This window comes from Pinus tabuliformis, chromosome 3_2 (assembly GCF_031772625.1).
Source record: "Pinus tabuliformis cultivar Carrire ecotype Pingquan chromosome 3_2, CPIR1, whole genome shotgun sequence".
NCBI lineage: Eukaryota > Viridiplantae > Streptophyta > Pinopsida > Pinales > Pinaceae > Pinus > Pinus tabuliformis.
Window position 1 is genome coordinate 1,221,292,455 of NC_142302.1, and position 14,171 is coordinate 1,221,306,625.

The 14,171-nt window shown below is 42.3% G+C and overlaps 1 protein-coding gene across 2 annotated transcripts in view; it reads right to left on the reverse strand.

Annotated features, from left to right (window-relative positions):
* Window positions 1-14,171, reverse strand: part of LOC149185131 (P-loop containing nucleoside triphosphate hydrolases superfamily protein) — a 358,944-nt gene that overhangs the window by 284,849 nt on the left and 59,924 nt on the right. The gene's annotated exons all lie outside the window — the stretch shown is intronic.

Consider the following 14,171-nt stretch of genomic DNA (forward strand, 5'->3'; position numbering starts at 1 on the left):
AGATATTTGGGTACTCCTCGCAATGCTGCAAGGGCCCCTTCAGTAGGTGCAAATGATGCACCTCCTGCTACTGGTGGTGGAGGTGGTAAAGGTCCCTGTATGGCATGGCTATCTCCTACCTCCCCATCATCCTCGTCATCCTCTTCTCCACTGCTCTCGAAGAAGACCTCAATAAAATGTGCTTTACCAGCAGCACATCTATGTCCCGATGCCCACGGCTCCTGACATGTGAAGCACAACCGCTTCTTCTTCAGCTCCCTCCTGGCATCATCATCAAGCTGTACTCATCCTGGATTCCCCTTTGGAGGTGGAACCCTCACGTCCTTCCCCTTAGACTGGAAAGTTTGTCTCTAGGGGTAAGGTGTCCGGGTCCTGGGTAAGACACCCTGTAAGTCCCGGGTCCTGTTCAGTGTTGATAGCGTCCTGGAGTGTGGTTGGTCTAGTGGATCGGACTAGACCCCGAAGTGGCTTTGCTAACCCCTCAACATACATATAGACCCTCCATGCCGTGGATAGGTCTGGCACCATCACGGAGACCCTCAAGAAATCTGCAATGTAGGTCTCTGGGCTCCCTATCTGTTTGAGCCTCGTCAACTCAACGAAATGCTGCTCTGGATCCCTCCGATCAAATCGCTCCATCAGTCTCCTGGTAAACTCGGCATATGTCGTCACTGTGGAGTGCCCCAGTGTAACCATCCCATGAAACCACCAATCCTAGGCCTCGCCATCCAAATGCAATGTTGCCACCTTGATGGCCTCTGCCTCCGACATCTGGTTAAGCTAGAAATAAATGTCCAACTTCTCCACCCAAGACTTTGTCGAACTGTTTGATGAACCACCAAACGTATGCAAGTGGAATCTACTCGCCGCACGGTGGGTGTCGCCATCATGGTAATGCCAATACCCTCTGTGATGGTCGCGGGGTCTACTATCTCGCTAGAGCTTAACAAAATCTCTGAATGAGAGGGCTTCCCTGAACTCCTACCCATAGGTCTAGTACTCTACAAAATAATCGCCCATATGTCCGGGCTCTGCCTCTTGCTGGGCTACGACCCCCGTGTCTGCGCCTAATAAAGTGGGCATGGTAGAGCGTGTAGGGGCATGTGAGGCCACCTGCTGCGCAGTATCATGCTGCTCTGGCAAGTGATGGGATGCACCTGATCCCTCACCAATCTGAAAAACTCGTGGGCTCTCATGTTGTCTGGCCTCAACTGTCGTGAATCTCTGCCCCATCACCTCAATCTGCCTCGACAGATCCTGCACTGATTTGAGGAGCATATCCGCAAATCTCTTCCCATCCTCATCGGCCATCTGTTCTGCGTCCACTACTGGCTCTCTCTGTTCTGCGTCTACCATAGGCTCCACCTGTTCTGCGTCCACCACAGGAACACAGTCTCCCTCCCCATAGGTATTCTCCAACCTACGTCCAGTGTCTCTGTACCTCCTACCTCTGTAACAAATGTAGGGTTTTTCCCCTGGTTTCATAGATTGCTAGCTCCACAGGCTAAGCCAGATCTATGCTCTGATACCACTGTAATATTCCTAACCCAGAATATTCCTCAAAACCTAGCAAATACTCCAACCAAATATGTGCAAATGATATAATAACCCAGAAGTGATAAAATAACAGTGGAATAACATATAATAATGTAAACCGAAAATAAAGCAGATACACAAGTAATGCAGCGAGAAATGCTAAGCCATTTTATTATACTGAGCAATAAACTGAATACAAGAGGTGAACAGACAGATGGCACCTCGACTTGCACAAGGCAAGTGAAGAAATACTCTCGAAATGACAAGAATGGCCTCTCTGCGTGGATGTTGCTGCTGTGCTGCTGCTGCTGCTAGAAAACAAATGATGATTTGGGGCTGCTCCCCTCCTCGGAAAAAGTTGAAACTCTGGATTCGGGCCCTACTCAAGAAACCCAAAAAACCCAGAAAGCTTTCCTGGAATGGCCGACCCCCGAAAAACACCCTCTTGGGGTTCTGCGCAGTTCCTCAATGCCCTCCACTGCCACTGAAGAAAACCCCTCTAAACTCTGCTTGAAACACTGCCTGAAATCCTCCAATGAGACAAGAGCTGGACCCCTACTCAATCTCCCAATAAAAATCCACCTGCAAGACCCCAATCCAACACAACAACCAAACAGAACTACATCCCTCTCCCAGTGCTGCGCAGTCCTCCAAAACGCTGCTAAAACTGCTGCTGGAATGCTGATGAAACTACTGCTGAAACACCAAAGGAAATACCTTGCCCGAGCAGGCACTCGAAGTCCCCCGGGGCTAAGGGTGAGATCTCCGAACGGAGACACTCAATGCACTAAACAGTGCTGCAAACTAGCTAAACAGCCAGCGTGCTCAGAAGTCGAAACGACTAGCTCAAAATGCACATAACTGAATGATCCAAAATGAGGGGGCTCCTATCTATTTTATAGCCTCTGCCTCTCACAATCCCTAGGCTCACCTCCTCCTGCATGATTCCCTTCTTGCCATGTGTTCTTTTCCTCCTGCGCAGTTCCTCCATGTGTCTGCATGGGCTCCATTTCTGCGTCCCCCTTTGGCCCCTTTGCCTCCCCTTTAAGTCACAACATTCTGCTACCTAGGAAGTGACTTTTTATTCTAAAGTGAGTTATGTTCCCCTTCCTCACTTTTTTATTTACAAATAACTATAGAAGGGAAAAATTGAACAAAATCGAATATTCCAATTAGCCATAGCTAATTAGGAATATTACAGAAGGTGAGCCACTCATCCTGCTCATATTCCATAGGAGAAGGTGAACCACTCATCCTATGCATATCTCAACCATCATGGGGTATCGCAGGGGAAGGTGAACCGCTCACCCTATACACAGCACACCACTAGGGGAAGGTGAACCACTCACCCTATGGTCCCTCATCGCTCCAAGAAGTACCCCAAGCACCCCGGAGCTCCCAGAGCTCAATATCCAACTCAAACGAGACCCTCTTATCCACGACTCCAAGTCGTTCACGGAAGTTTAAGAATTTGACCTTCCCCAGGGGCTTCGTAAGAATATCTACGACCTGATCATCAGTCCCAATGTGATGGAGCCTTATTGCTCCCCGTTATACCATATCCTAAATAAAGTTGTACTTGATATCAATATGCTTGGAGTGGTCATGAAACACGAGATTCTCAAAAAGACGAATCCCATTTTGCTTGTCGCAGAAGATCACAGTGGTATCTAGCACATGTCCAAACAGCTCACTAAAGAGCTTCCTCAACCAAACAGCTTCACAGGAGGCCATACTAGCAGCAATATATTCGGCCTCGACGATGCTCAAAGCATCTGATTTTTGCTTCTTGCTCATCCAAGATATCAAAGCAGAACCTAGTAAGAAGCAACATCCCAATGTGCTCTTACGATCCACCACAATGCCAACCCAGTCAGCATCAAAATAACCATGGAGCCTCACATTCCCAGCAATGTATCTCAGTCCATAGGTGATTGTGCCCTGAAGATATCTCAGAAGATTCTTGGCAGCAATCCAATGTATGTGATGAGGCTCAACCATAAATTGACTCAACGTATTCACTGCAAAGCATATGTCTAGACGAGTGTTCACCAAGAACATCAGGGCCCCCACGAGTTGACGATACTCAGAAGGATTTCCCAAATCAAGCCCAGCAGCACTTTCGCATAACTTTTTGAAGTTAAGTTCCATCAGAGTAGTCCAATCCGCCATTCCAAATCTTTCAAGTAACTTCACAATGTAATTTCTTTGAGAAAGGAAAATCTCACCTAGCCTTTGCCAGACCTCCAACCCCAGGAAATAATGCATTAGTCCTAAGTCCTTCATCTTGAACTCGGAAGCCAACTCCCTCTTGCATTGATGAATGAGAAGGTCTGCACCTGTCAAAAAGAGATCATCCACATAAAGTACCAAGATGAGAGGTCTATCATTCTCAACCTTAAAGTAAAGGTTCGGATCAACTTCACTTCTTGTAAAACCCAGCTTCATCAGATAGTTGTCGATCCTCTCATACCAAGCCCGAGGAGCTTGCTTCAACCCATAGAGGGCTTTCTTCAACCTGCATACATGTGTCTTACGATCTTGAACTTCGAACCCCTCGGATTCTTATACATAGACTTCCCCCTTAATTGAACCATGCAAGAAGGCAATTTTGACATCCATCTAGTGTAGATTCCATCCTTGCGAGGCAGCAAGGGCTATAATCAAATGGATGGTGGTATATCGAGCAACAGGTGCAAATATCTCATCGTAGTCCACACCTTCCTTTTGAGAGAAGCCTCAAACAACAAACCTGGTCTTGAACTTTTCAGCACTTCCATCAGCACCATGCTTGATCTTCTAGAGCCATTTCGAGGTGACAACAGATTTGTCCTTAGGTTTAGGGACCACATCCCAGACATCATTCTTCATATCAACTCATACTCTTCATTCATAGCATCCTTCCAAACTTGGTACTTTACAGCTTCTTTGAATCTACAAGGCTCAGATTGAACAATGGTGCTCATGGCAGCTAAGTACCATTGGTACCTATTCGGCTTCTTACTTTCAAGAAAAGTTCCCCTTGGCGCAATATGATTCTCAACATCTTTGAGAGTTTCCCTAAGCCATGAGGGTCTCCTTTTTTAGGAGGGTTCATGAGGAGGTGGATCAATGGGATCCATTGGTCCTTCAACATCGGGCATCGGCTCATCCTGTGGTTCTCCCTGCTTTCCTGTATCTGCTTCTTTGTCCTTCCTTGGAATAGGAAGGTTACTAATCTTCCCAAGGGCAGCATCTTCATCGAAGGTGACATCATGACTTATCTCCACTTCTCTTTGACCAGGCACATAGATTCTATATGCCTTAGAAGTTTCATTGTAGCCCACAAATGTTCCTTTCTTCCCAGATGCATCCAATTTGCTTCTCTTTTCTTTCGGCACATGAAAATACATAGGGCTACCAAAAATTATAAAGTGAGAAACATCAGGTTTCTTACCAATGAAAACTTCTTCGGGAGTTTTGGAGTCCAATGCTTGATGAGGGCATCTATTTTGAACATACACAGCAGTGTTGTAAGCTTCTACCCATAGGAACTTCGGAAGGCTTTGATCATGAAGCATGGCACGAGCGGCTTCTTTAATAGAACAATTCTTCCTTTTAGCAACACCATTTTGCTCAGGAGTATATGCGGTAGTAGTCTCCCTCTTAATGTCAGCTTCTCTACAATACTCATTGAACTCAATTGATCCATATTCGGTTCCATTATCAGCCCTTAATATTTTGATCTTCTTCCCTGTTTGATTTTTAACCAAGGCTTTGAAAGAATGGAACCATGTGAACACTTCGTCCTTCTTCTTCAAGAAATAAATCCAAGTTTTGCGAGAGAAGTCATCCACAAAGATAGCATAATATAAGTATCCTCCCAAAGATGTCATGGGCAACATACCAGATAGATCAGAATGAACCAATTGCAAAATGTCGATAGTCTTGCTATCACTTGAGGGGAATGGTCCCCTTGTATGTTTTCCTTCGGCACATCCCTGACAAACACCTTCATGTTCTACTTTAAATTTGGGCATACCTATCACCATCTTCCTCACAATCGGTAAAGCGTTATAATGTAGATGAGCAAACCTTCGGTGCCATAATTCGGATTGAAGTGATGTGTCGCAAGACATAGCTCCCAATGGGCTTCCTCCAACTTGATATAGGCTATCAACCCTGAATCCAAGAGTAAATGCTTCTTTGAAATTTCTTTTCCAAACATGTAACTTTCCATCGATGAATGCCACCTTGTATCCTTTGTCTTCCATCACCGACATGGATACCAGGTTCTTCTTTAGATCAGGTACATATAGTACTTCTTGTAGATGAATGGTGCTACCTTGATTTAATTGGAGAGTAACATTCCCAACTCCCTTCACGGGATAGGTGGCATTGTCCCCAAGAATGATTTCCAAATTTGTATCCTTTTCTATCAAATTTGAAAGAGCTTCCTTATACCCAGTAAAGTGCCTTGAGGCACCACTATCAATCAACCAATTTCCCAAGGTATCTGAAGGAGAGTCAGTAGAGAGGGCAGATATAAGATAAAATTCTTTTTGCTTGTTATCTACAACATTAGATTCATCATACCTGGAGTTTCTTGATCTTTTGGAAAGTCGACCATTTCCATGTTGAGTAGTGGGGGTATTCCTTTTTCCTTTGTTGTTGAATCTACCATTCCTTTGATTGTTGTTGTCATCATCATCAGGGGTATCCCTTCTATTAGGACACTCCCTAGCATTGTCCCTTCCTTCCATCTTTGAATCCCGCTCTTCCTTGACATTGCTTCTTTCAACCTGCATTGTTCTTCTTTTTAGCATGAGCAAAGAATGCAGTAGGTTCATTCCTATTTGAAGGCATGTCTCTCTCCATCATCCTTGTTTCTTCTTGAGTACATCTAGTCAACAATTCATCAAAACCTGGAATCCTGTCATTGTTGAGGATAGTAGTGTTGAACACATGCCATTCACGAGGGAGACCTCCAAGGGCAATGAGAGTGAGCTCCCTATCAGCAATAACTTCTCCAATTGAAAGAAGATCATTTTTTATCTCGGTAATCCTCATGAAGTAGGATTGGATATCTTCACCTCTTCCCTTCTTTATGTCCTTCAACTTGTTTTTGAGAAAGAGGACTTGGTTTGCATTGCTAACTTTGAACATGCCAACCAACCTATCATACATCTCCTTAGATGTGTTCAAATCGGAGATGTATGCAACCAAATGCTTGTTAATAGAATCCCTGATGATCTTCTTAGCTTTGATGTCACCTTTCTTGTACTTCGTCTTAGTCGTAGTTAGTGCAATTGAAGGAGGTTCAGTAATCTTTTCCTGCACATAGTCCATAATATCCTGCCCTTCCAAAGTCAAACCATGAGACATCTTCCATGCATGATAATCAGACTTCTCATTGAGCTTGTCATCAGGTTTGAAGTAAGATGTGAAGGCCATTGAATCTTGTCCTCGTCCAAAAAATCTCAGTGATTGCTCTTTCCACTCTTGCTTGGGCTTTGTCTTTACCTCAACTCTGATACCATGTTAATTTTAGATAACAATGGTATGTTTTATGCTTAAGAGCAATTTACTTCAATTTTTCTTATTAACCCAATATCAATTTCCAGATTAGCAATCACATTGACATGATAGTAAATGCAAAGAGAACATAAATAAAAAGAAGAAGAAGAGCCAAGACAATAGGACACAATATTTGGCGGATGCCAGGGAAAAACCCCACAGTGTGGAAACCCTTTGACCAAATCATCTTATTATTCTTCAAAAGTTCAGCAGAGAGAGTACAATATACAAAATTCCCTTGCCCAAATATAGTCAAATCTGTCCAGTCAAACTGCAGTCAACAGGATGCCCTAACTAGAAAGTTAACGTTGGTCAAATCAGCAAAATTACTCCACCAAATCAGCTCGGTCAAACCTAGTCAAATCGACCTCCAAAGATAGTCCAAATCAGCGCAAAACAGTCCTGAAGAAATCGGTCAAACTTGTTGCAGTCAACGTTGGTCAAACAGCACCAAAAATCTCGGTTTCTGTGTGAAAGAATGTGGCCTACCCAAACAGAAATATTCCCACAAAAATCATCGTCAAACAAGGTCAAACGTTGCCTGATCAACACTGGTCAAATCAACAAAATTACTCCTCCAAATTAGCTTGGTCAAACCTACTCAAATCGGCCTCCAAAGACAATCCAAATCAGCCCAAAACAGTGTTGAAGAAATCGGTCAAACTTGGTCAACGCATAGTCAAACCTGCGGTCAAACTTGCTGCAGTCAACGTTGGTCAAACAACACAGAAAATCTCAGTTTATGTGCCATAGAATGCGGCCTGCCCAAACAGAAATATTCCCACAAAAATCGCAGCTAAACAGGGTCAAACGTTGGTCAAACCTGCTGCAACTTGGTCAATGCAGAAATCAGATAACCCTAGTCAAACTTTCACACGTGTGGAGGAGAAGGCTGCCCTACAATTCTTACGACCCAATCAGATGAGGAGAGAGAGAGATGTGTGTGAGATGATGAATGTCCAAATGAGGTAGATGCTCCTTCTATTTATATGCAACGCTGAGGGTGAAGAGACGTGACTTTTGGGCTTTTGAGCCTCCATTAGATTGTTGGTCAACCTTGGCAATTTGTCCATAGAAGAAATAAATTCATAATTCCATTTACACATGTCAAAATGAGATGATCTTCAGATCAATCCTACACCTCTCGGAAAGCGGAATCCAACAAAAATATCATCTCCACCATATGCGTTGTCCAAGGTGGAGTTTGGCCCTAGTTGCCAAATTTAACAATCTCCTTGAATCCATTGCTCCCAGAGGATTAGACACTGGTCCTCCATAGGTGATCACCAAAATCATGTTCTTCATCACCTCTCCCTCTTTCTTCTAGGTCTAGCCTCCATAGGGGACCCAAGGCATCACATTTCTCACAATTTATCTATTAAAAAAATTTGATCTCCTAGCATCTCCTGCATTGTTGTGTCTCCTAGGAGCCTTCCGAATTTGAAACCATTTCGACGGTGTGATCTCGAGATATTTCAAGCCCTAGCTCCGAGATTGTTTCTTGCCCTTTGTTTCCCTTGGCTAGTGACCTGATTACGATCATTGTATTAATATTGTTGAAAATTCCTCCTTTGATCCCCTTCTTCCCCTCAATTAGGTCAATCATACCCTTGATTGATCAACTCCACCCCTTTGACCTAACTTTGGGTCTACTAGGTCCCATGTGGTCCCACAATTTTTTGAAGATAATTTCAGAAAGACCACTTGGAATCCACGTTTTCACAAAGATTTCATGGACTAGGTCCCTCCTTTACAAATCTCATTTGCAAACCCTAGCCCTTGAAATCCACTTGGCCCTTCCTAGAGAGCCTTACACCTTACTTCTCAAGCAAGCAAACCACAAAATTGAGTCTCTTTGTGAATAGGCCCTTAGGAATCACTCTTTATCTCTTCCTTGTCTCACTCATCTGGTGATTCCCTTCATACAAGGTCTCCTCCCATCGGAGAAAATCTATAAAGAGCAAGGAGCTTTAGCTAAGGTGACAGTGGGTTATTGCTCCATTGTTCCCCTTGACCTAGTAGTTGTCCCTTTAGGGTCCCTTCCTAGGACCCCTGCTAGTTGAGTGGTAACAAATCAATAATTAAATATTTCCTAAGTCTAACTAAGGAAAAGTGATTAATAGCAATTAATTGAGAAAGGTGAGATTTCTCCAAAAACTCACATGGATCGAGTTAGAGATTATCTTAGTTGTTGATGGGGATCTAATCATGGCCATTGGTTCACCAGCGAGAGATTATAAGAGAAACTCGATGAGAGTGGAGAAGTATACAAGTGATCAAGGTAGATCAAATTTCTCAAAGAGCAGAGTCCAGCTAGAGAAGAATTTAAGCCAGTGATCGAGTGGCAGAGACTAAGGGAGCAACAGATCCATTTCCAATAGAGTTTCTCAACAGCAGAGCAGCAGTAGCTGGGAGGTTGAATTATTTATGCAGAGAGGTCGAGCAGCTAGAAACCCCAGTTCGAAGTGTTGGAAAGTGATCATTTCAGTTGTAGGAGGTCAAGAGATCACCTAGAAGGCAAAGCGAGTCACTTCCAGGGCCAAAGGGAGGCAAGATGCCTCATCGAGAGCCAGCGAGCAAGCAATGCGAATTATCTGAGCCAAGCAGTGTGCATTTCTAGTTAGTGCGAGTTGTCAGGAGGAAGTGCGAGCAAGGCCAGAGGGGTCGAGTTTGGTTGCAGAAGGGAGGAATTTCCTCCAAATAATTTTGGCAGTATATTTTGCTGGAGGATAGCCAGTTTGGCATCCAGATTTGTACTCAGAATTTTTGTTGTTGCATAATAATAATAAAACCCTCATCTGTTGCATCGGTTTTCCCACATTGAGTTTTTTCGAGAACATTTGTCCAAAAATAACAGTGTCATTTTTATTGTGTGCTCTATATTTCTCAATTCCAGTATTTTATTTTCCGCAGCGTTTTTATGGTGAAAATTGCAGTTGTGATTTTCTTCGTTGTTTGCCATAGCAAATAAACTGCATTTAATTTTTAATCAATTAGAAGAATAATTTCCAGTTATTGCAATAGAGTTGAAAATTTCACAAAGTCCCCTAAAAAGAATGAACGAGGTCCCATCAGGTTGCGGAATGGTGGCATAGGATAAATACATTTGAAGTTGTCCACCTACAGAAGCACCCCACTTTCTAGACAATAACATTCCCCATACATCAGGTATGTCAACAACAATGTCCATGAGCACAGAGGTATCTTCATTAACAACCAAGGCCACTTTGAGGTCTTTGATAAGGCCATAAACGGGAATGGATCTAGAATAGAAACCAGGCATGTTCTTATAGGATCAAGTAATATCTAATTTGAGTTGATTCATGACCTTTAGTGGCATAATATTCACAGAAGCCCCCAAATCTAACATAGAATTATGAAGAAGGCCATTTATAACTAGAGTCACTAGGAATGGGTCATGGCCAGGATTGTACTAGTGAAATGAATATTTTGCAACATAATAGGTGGGTCTTCCTCATCAAGTCCTAAGGCTTTCTTCACTTGTATTCTTTAGCACGATATCTTTACAATCTCCTTAATATGAACCTGCATACTCATTTTACTAATTGCAGTGCTCGCATCAATGCCTAGTTCAACCTCTTTGTTTTACCCTTGTGCTTGGGCTTGCCTTTAAGAGGATCCTTTTTGGGAGGATCCTTCTTCGGGTGTTCCTTTTGGGGAGGATCCTTCTCCTTTCATGGCTTAGAAATTGATGAAGCTTCTTTATTATTCTTCCTAGAGTATTGCAATCCTTTGAATCACCCACTACTTTTCGCATTCAACACAGGTTCATTTGGTTACTCTTTAAGTTTTACTTTGTTGATTTGCAGATGGGTGTACGTACTACCTAGTATGATGTTGAAACCATGAGATTCATTGACCACATTCATTTATTCACTAACTTGTTCATCTTCACTTTCTTCACTAGAACTATCACTTTGATATTCTTCAGAGACTAGTCTTCTTATTCCACCGCATTGGTTGGAGCCAAGGTATTAGGGACACCTTGTTGAGTTTGTTTTTCCTCCTCAATATTTTTTTTGACAAAGACCTTGCTTTTGTTCCTAGAGGTAAAAGTGGCTCTTTGTCCCTTTTCAAGAGTAGTGAACTTGTTCATATACATTCTATCCCTAGCGGTGAAATCATCAGACAGTTTTCCACCTTTTTTAATAGGGTGACAACTACTTCTTCAACTTGATTTTTAGATTTGACCTTCTTAGTTTCAACCTTGGCCTTAGGAAAATTGAACATCTCAATATGGGAAGCATTAAGGTTTTGTTCAATTTCAATGGCCATTTCTTTAGCTTCAGCAAGGGTTTTAGGCTTCTTGTCCCTAAGTTGGTATGTCAGGTGGCCTCAGATTCCCCTAATAAAATTATTTAGGATTTGGGCATCAATAGGCTTAAGATGATTAGGGATTTCCCTTATGACCCTATCGAATATTTGGATGAAAGTCCTAACATCTTCATAGTCTCCCTTCATTATATTGTAAAATTTTTGAATTGTTATCACCCCATCAGCATCAATAGCCCATCTTCTCCTAAAGAGGTCTTCAAATTGGTCAAAGTTGGTGACACTACCTTAAGGCAAGCTAGCATACCAATCTCTAACATCTCCCTTGAATGTCAAGGTGAATAACATCATCACTACATCCTCATGCTCAATCATTCGAGGACTGATGGCCCAAAGGAAATTGTTTACATGTCTCTCAACAGTCATATTACCTTTCCCGTGGAACTTTGGTAGCCATTCATGATACTTTTCAAGTAATGTGTGGGGAGCATCAGAGAAAGCAGTAAAATTTAATTGTTTGAAAGATGCAACATTCCATCTCCTAAGTTGGGGTGTTTGATTTTGATTTTGGTTAGCGTTGGTATTCTTGATGTTAGGTAAAAGCTGCCTTGCAACAAGTGTTGGGTTCCTTGGAGGAGACTTGTCATTGCCAGGATCTTTCCTAGAAGCAGTTCTAGTTATGGGAGCTATGTTTTCTTCGTGATCTTCGTAACCAAGCAATTTAGGAGTCGTCAAAAGAGGATCTATATTGTTGATAAGGGAATGAACTCTTCAAATGTTTGACCAAGAAGATAGACGAGCTTCTTCCCCGGTGCCAAAAATGTTACCACACAATGTATCGGCTACACTGGTGGTTGCCAGGGGCTGTTGGCCGCCGGCTGAAGAGTTAACTAGGACAAAATTTCTCCTATGGGGTCACCCATTTTTGGTGGGTAACAAACCCCACCCGGTTTCAAGTTGTTTTACACATCAACTTTAATGCCCAAACCCCATTGTTCATTGTTGAGATTTAAACTTGAATATAACTGCAATTAAAACACTAGAAGCTACCACTACTTTTTCACAACAGCTGATAAATTTCACAAGCATGAACAAAATTTAGACACTGATATTTGGTCAATCAGACCCTGGAAAAACCCAAAGGGAAAACCAGTAGGAAGAGGATTTTTATTTGCTTTTTCTCAAAGAAATTTACAGCATTAATTACGCAATAGGGGTACTTATATCCCTCGTAGAAATTTGGGCCAACTCCATGAAAAGTGTGCTACTGTCTAGGAATTTGTGCCACAGTCCAGCACCTCTACCCTTGAAATTCATGCCACTATCTAGACTTATCTTCCTCAAATTTCGTACTACAGTCAAACTGATCTGCCCTCGAATTTCATGCAACAATTTAGCACTTCAGGCCCTTGAAATCCGTGCCACTGTCCAGCACCTTCCTCCTCAAATTTCGTACTGTCACACCCACGATTCTGCCTAGAAATTTGTCCTGTCAGACCAGCAATAAATGCAGCCTGACTCAATCGAAATACGTGCCTGTATCTTCCTCAAAAAATGCATTGGATCAGACTGAAGTACCTCCTGTACCTTCTCGATTTGCAGGCCACACTTTCAGCCTAGAAATTTGGGCTGTTGTATGCTCTCTCCTTACTACAAATGAGTGCTATCTCAGTCTTCCCCTTCAGCTTCTTCTCTCCTCTCATCTTCTCCAAATCTACACATGAAGAATAAAATGACCCTCGATTTGCCTTTTCCTCCCTTTCTAGTCTCCATAAAGATGAGAAAACCTATCCCTAAGATCAAAGGATTAGATTAGATCTTAGCTTCTCTTGATCAAGGGCTGAGACTAGATCTTAGCTTCTCTTGATCAAGGGTGGAAATATAATCTCATATTGACCCCCTCTCATGTCTCCCCCTTCATTAATGGCCCCCTCTAGTCACTTTAATAACTTGTTGTACCATGTACTTTTTGCCTCATAAAGTCACTTTAATATTATAAAAGTACAATGTACTTTTAGACCTCATAAAATGACTAAAAAGTCACGTGGCTTTAATAATCTCATAGAGTCACACTAAAAAGGTGGGTTCACTTATTTTCCTACGCTTTAGGCATAAAGCACTAGGAAACACCTCCTTGGAACCATTTTCAACAATTTTTTGGGCATTAACAAAATTATCTTATCTTATACCTAACATCCTCTACAAGCATTATAAATACTTCAAACGGTAGTAAAATAGGGGTAACAGAAAAATTATAAGCTTTTTCACAACAGTTCCTATCAGATGTAATACTATCAATTATATGACAGAATGGTGGTTGTGGTTATTTTGTATTTCAACAAAGATGACGTCCTCCAGCAGATAGAAATATTCCAACCAGAATATCTTGACAATTGACCATCAGCCAAAGAGTTGAATGGCTACCATCTCAGTGAATAGCCACGGACCAGAATCAGACTTGCTCTAATTAGTAATACCACAGGTGGCATACCTTGTGGTAGTCAAAAGTGCCATAGATATTCATAAGGCACAAGGCCGTATGATTCAAACAACGAAAATATATATATATATATGAAGGAAGTACCCAATGGAATTAGCAACTGTATCCAAGAGGGTGGAAATCCCAGCGAACTTGATCATCCACAGTTGATGTGTATCTCTATGGAGTCTGGACAAGACCAAGTGCAAGTCTTGGGTGAATTTCGTGGAATAGAAACACCTTGGCTGTGGTATCTAAACCAAAGGTAGGGCCTATTTGGTTAACAAAGGACCATTTACCTACACAA